Source organism: Equus quagga, chromosome 2, assembly GCF_021613505.1.
Source record: "Equus quagga isolate Etosha38 chromosome 2, UCLA_HA_Equagga_1.0, whole genome shotgun sequence".
In the NCBI taxonomy this organism is placed as follows: Eukaryota; Metazoa; Chordata; class Mammalia; order Perissodactyla; family Equidae; genus Equus; species Equus quagga.
In genome coordinates this window covers 64,979,682-64,985,864 of record NC_060268.1, presented here as the reverse complement: position 1 = coordinate 64,985,864, position 6,183 = coordinate 64,979,682, and positions in this window count along the sequence as shown.

The following is a 6,183-nucleotide window of genomic DNA, read 5'->3' as shown; positions in this document are numbered from 1 at the left end:
TGGGGCTGGCTGAGGATTGACTGTCTAGGGAACCAGCAGAGGGCCTTGGGGGTGCCAAGGGCTTCTCCACAAGGGAGGCCCAGATTTGCTTCTTTGAAAATCATATCATTCCTTAGAGTTTAGGGACCAAAGGACTATTGCTTTTTTAAGAATATATATATCTATATAAATTAAAACAAAGAAACAAACAAAAAAAACCACAAGAGAAACAAAAAAGACAGTATAGAGTCTCATAAAAGCTGCCTTTAAATATCCCTAGGAGCCAGGGTGAGGGAGACCCTTGAAAGCCCCAGCCTGGGCAGAGCGAGGCTGTGGAAAGATTGTTCTGTGTCTCATTCCCTCTTAAACTTCCCCCAACCCTCACCTTTTTAAAATAATTAAGGACTTGAGGTCTAGACTCATATACAGGTAATAAGGGAGTTATGAAGCAGTGAACCCACAATCCTCAAACTCAGACAGCATCCCTGAAGAGGACCCAGGAGGCGCTCTGGCCTGCTCTGGCCTCTACCACCCTGAGAGTCCTCCTAGCCAGCAGGAGTGGGAACCTGCCTTTCCTTCTTGACAGCCTTTCCTGTGGAACCACCGCTTCCCCAGGCAGGAAGAAAGGGAGATTTGGCCACCCCAGCCTTTCCCTTCCCCATCCAGATAGACAGAGGCCCTGCCCTTGGCTGAGCCGAGACACCTCCTGTTTCCCCTCTCCTTGAGCCAGACCCTGTGTCCCCTTGCTCCAGGCCACCTTCTGTCTCTAAGTCTAAGTTTGCCCACCTGTAAAGTAGATTCAGGATATATGTAGAGGGCTGTGACAACAGACTAGGAAGGTTTGCTACTGTATATACTGCCATTGAGAAGGGGGTAATGTTCAATATGTAGAAGCTTCAGAATTTAGAGGTCCCTCTTTACCCAGGACCTGGGAGGGAAGTAGATGTTTTGCCAAAATACTTCTTCATTCCTTTAAAAAGTACATCTTTCCTATGCAAGAGTGTCTCACATGTGCTTATCCAAGGTGCTTCTAGATGGTGAGCAGTGTTCAGCTTAGAAGTGGTGTGTGCTCTGTCTGTCTGTCTTTGTCTGTCTGTTGTATACAGTGGGTGCCATATAAAGCTGATCAATGGTGGTGCTTCCTGCCTGCTTCTGTGAGATGGGCAAAAGATTCAGCTTAGAACACCACGACTCTCTTTGCCTTGGTCAGCCTTTCCTGGGCCTGCAGGGCTTGCACATGTTTTTCCCAGGAGGATAATTTCCCCTCCACGCCATAGACATGGATCAGACTAGTCTGGGGCCCCAGCTGTGTGATGGGCACTCTGATCCCCAGATATTGCTGAGGCTGGAAGCCTCTCATCTGGTATCACATCAGACGGTAAAGGATGTGGGGGTGGGGGTGGAGGGTTCCTCCTTCATAACAGTTTCTAAGAAAACTTGCTCCCACTTATTCCTCTGTCTTTGACTCATTTTTGGAGGGAATGGGAATGAAAAATAGGTACAATAATGACATTACCAGGCAAGGTGTGGTATATACCAACAAATAATTTCCAACTGAGAGAGGAACCAGCACTAAGGACATCTGTACACGAGCACAATGCTGACACATAGACTGATTACCCTGGACACAGATGAAGATATGTAGCACCTGCACATTCAAACATATATTCACATGGAGGTGCTAGGTACTAGTTGCTAAGCCCTTGCTAGGAGCTGGGGCTCAGGCATGTTGTAAGTAGTCAGAGTTAGGGGGGAAGACAGTTAGGGGGGAATGCAGTTATAATGGAGGGCCACACAGGGTCTGTGATAGCAAGAAGACTACCTAATTCAGACTTGATTGGTAGGGGAGGTCAGAGAAAGATTTCCTGAAGGAAATTAAGGAGGGGAAGGGTCATCGAGGATGAACTGGGACCTTTGGACAAAGCCGTTTGGATAGCTGCATCATTTTGATAAATTATCTTTATTACCAAGAAATAATAATGATACCAATTATTCAGTGCCTGTTATGTGGTAGACAATGGGCACAAGACAAGACCCTTTTCCGATCCCTAACTCTACCTGGAACTTTAACTCATTGTCAAGTCACGTCAAGACCCTTGAACCAAAATGGCATTTAAAGTAGTTTGTTTCATGATTAGGCACTGGCAGACTGTGTGCCAATGTGTAAGGAGTTGGCAGGGTCTAGATTAGGGGTTGGCAAACTACGGCCTGTGGGCAAATCTTACCTGCAGCCTTTTTTTTGTATGGCCTACAAATTAAGAATGGTTTTTACATTTTTAAAGGGTTGTAAAAATAAAACAAAACAAAAAAGAATATGAGACAGAGACCATATGTGTCCCACGAAGCCTAAAATATTTATCTGGTCCTTTAAACAAAAAGTTTACCGACCCCTATAAGATCCTGGAAGACTTGTATAATGTCAATGAGTTTGAACAACATGGTGTTTGTGTCTCTGTTGTGTGTGCATGTATTAGTCTGAACCCTTTCAGTTGCAGGTGTCAAAAACCCAACTCAAACATGTTTAAGTCAATAAGAAATTAATTGGCTTACATAATTGATAAATCAAAAGATGTATCTGCCTTCAGGCACGGCTGGATCTAAGGGTCCAAATGATAATATCTCCATCTCTTGGCTCTGCTTCCCGCTGTATATTGGCCTCACTAGTTCTATCTCTAAAGTCCTAGGGAGGACCTTGGCCAGAATGGACATGTGCCACCTCTAGGGTGGAAGAGTAGGCCACCATAGTTGACAACATAACCAGGACTGTGCAGAGGGGAGAAATGGGTCCCCAAAGGAAAGGATGGTGGGCAGATAAGCAATAGGCATCCACTACATTCCACCCCTTTATTGCTCAGCATCCACCTATACTTTTCTTGACAAACACAATTTCAAAAATGTGCCTGCCTAACAATGCAATGCTCTTAGGGCCAACAAAAAAACACCCACTTCCCAATGGAAGACAAACCAGAATCGTGTCCAGTTGCTTTATCGAGCCCTCAGTCCAGGGTCTCTTTGTGATGTGCAATTCTTGATCAGGTCTGGATATAACTTCTTAAGATTTTGCAATCTACAGCTAAAAAGGTAAATTTAGCTGCCCTTACATAACCAATATGAAATAGTGGAGAGTAATAGAATAACCATTTTTTAAAAGGAAAAAAACGCCTTCCATTTGGAATAGAGGAGAAGAGAAAACAGTGGTCACTAATCTATGGCATAAAGCACATCCTTCCACACAGTGGAGTAAGTTTCCTTGTCAACAAAACTGGTTGCCCTTGGTCCTTTCCACTGGAAAATATCTCCTTTATCCATTGTCCTTTATGGACATCCCTGAGAGGATGCCCCTTCTGGAATTGAAGCACCCCTCTTCCCTTTGGACATGGTTTTGGGCCTATGGAAAGTTTGCCTTAGAGATTACGCATTCCCAGATCCCTGTTTGCCAGGTGTGAAGATTTTCTCTCGATATGATTCCTTTCAAACTGATTGGTTTGATTCCCGGGATCTCTGTGAGCTAGTAACCATCATCAAGAATCTTGCTGAGTCCTTGTCCTTGAGTCTGGACCTGGTCCTTGTGGTTTTCGTCTCTTAGCTACAGGTCACACTTTGTCCATTCCCCTCCCCATCAGCTTCATGGCTTCCATAATGGCCCGTCTGTGGTGATAAGTCAAGCTTAATCTGTCCCATGCCCGCAGAGAGAGATTACTTCTTCAACACTCGGCTGGCGCATGCTCCAGTGGCCCTGACCAGATAGTCAAAATCCCTGAGTAGGACTGACTCCTAGGCTTCAGCCCCAAGGAGATGCTTAGGAGAGGAGGGAGGCAATCACCCAGCCACTCATTCTGGCCAGCCTGCAGCTTGCTCTACTCCTCACCCTCTGGCCATGGTCCATGATTACACTGAGACCACATCACCAAAGTACTCCTGAGGGGAGTCTGTCAGTGGACACTGAATTTGTGGGCCCTCTGAGAATTTGTATAACTTGGGGACTGTGGGCAGAGTCTTCAGCCTTCAGCAGGGCCCCCAGAATCTCTTTCTTTCTCTGGATGCAACCTGGGTGTTTTGGATGCAGGGAGAAGAGACCTTTGATCTGATATAAGACTAATGACCTCTGACCCTGGAAGCAGCTCTGGATCCACTATGTGCTCTGACCAGATCTGGAGTCTCGCTTCTGCCTCAGTGGAACAGAACAGGCATGCAATACCCTCCAAAAGAGGGTGCTAAGGACATGGAGATCACAGAACCTCTCTTGAACTTTTTCCAGCTTTGGTTGTAATCTTTGGGCATCCACTGTCCTGACTGCACTTCCCTACATCGTGACACAGCCAAACCCAGCAGGGCCTCAGAGGCTATTTTTGGCCTCTAGGCCTCCCCTGATGGCCAGTATATCTGCACGATTGTGTTACACAGCCCTGTCTTCTTTGGGAGAGCCAATGAAGGAAGAAACCTCCTGGGCTCACGGAGCTCAGAACCAATGCAGGCCAAGCAGCTGCCCTTCCAGCCTGAGCAACATGGGGTCCACAAAGAGGCGACGAAGTCTGTGCCAAGCGCAGACTCAGAGAGGGCAGAAAGCCACTCTTTTTTTCCCCAGCCCTGATTTCAGACATTGCTATCAAAGTGTTCTCTACCCTCTATCAAGAGCCTTTGATTGGCCATCTGTAGAGGGGACTTTGAACTTCTAGGCTCTGGCCTCCTGCCCTCCAGTTGCCTAAGAGTACAGAGACCCAGAAGGCAGAGTAGGCGGCAAGCCTGGGGCTGCCTTTTCCCAAGGGCAATCTTAGGTGCCCAGGAGAAAATGCACGGACCCACGAAGAGAGCCTGTGAATGAGCCTCAGCTTCTCTTTGACAATTGGACAGAAACAGCCTGACATAGTGACCTTGGCACTGCACCCCCTACAGGAAGCCAGCATTCTGGGCTAGATTCGCTGTATTTCAGCAGGAAAAATCCGTTGTGTCCTCAGGACTTTCTTGCTGCCCCACTGTTGGCACTCAGTGTTCAGATGGGGGCTTTGATTGTGGCTCCATATCTTAACCCAAGTACTCTAGAAAGCAGACTGTAAGGCAAGGATTAAAGTGCTCACACTGTTGTGGGAGATAGAACTCAGGATGGTGAGAGGGGAGAGGAGACGTGAGGCAAGGAAAGATGTGAAGGAATGTAAGACAATGGATTACTGTGTTGGCCCCTGCTTCACATGAGCCATGAGGAGACAGCAGCTCACCTGACAAGGTGGTTTGCTAAGCATATGGTGTTTGCCGGAAGAAACCGCACCTTGGAGCAGTTCACCAAGAGGAGAATTGAGAGGGAATTTATATATCTGTCCCCTTCTCATCTCATGTTTTCCTTTGGCCAAGGTGCACCCCACAGAGAGCTAACTCCACTGCACTTCTGAGTTGTATCATTTGCCTCCTGAGTAGCTGCTTGGGAAATCAGATCCAGTGGCTTGCCATGTGGCATTTCTACCATCATGTGGAATTGGAGGGGCTACTTGGCATAGGTGAGGTGCAAACCAAGAGAGAGAAAGGAGGTGACTCTAGGGAGTCCAAGAAGGTGCATGAGGTTTGTGACCAATACATCCTACTCTCTCCCACAAGATTCACAGCCAAGGTCTCCAGGCACAAGAACCCCCCAGCACTGTCTGAACTCTAAGCGAAATAAACATTATTTAATTTGGGTGAAAAAAGCATTCAGGTGTGGTTTGGAGGATCAGGCTTCTTCTCTGGAATTTTCCAGGCCCTAAACTCCAGTATCTCCTATTGGATTTTCTACCTCTATGCCTTTGTTCTCGCTCACTGTAGCTTGGGGAGGAGGATCTGGCTTTTATAATATGTAAGACACATGATTATCTGAGCCTCGGCAGTCTAGCTTGCTGGTCACAGGCAACAAAGCTATATACGGTTCCAGTTCTGCCAGCATGGAAGAAAGCTAAACCACAGGACCTTATGGAAAATCTTGAGCAGAGGCCAGAATACTCCAACATCCAGACACTTTTCCAGTGTGTCCCTGAAATCTCCATCTATAATTGATGCATGAGACAAATCTCAAGATAAAATAGAAGGTAACCAGCTGATTTGATACCACACCACAGGGATTTCCAACTTCCCAGCCAAGGATCATCAGATTCCCACTGCCTCCATTTCATTTCACTTCTGCCAATTCCACATTCTAGAGACTGTTGTTTGCACACTCCAGTCCATTTCTTTATTCGGACT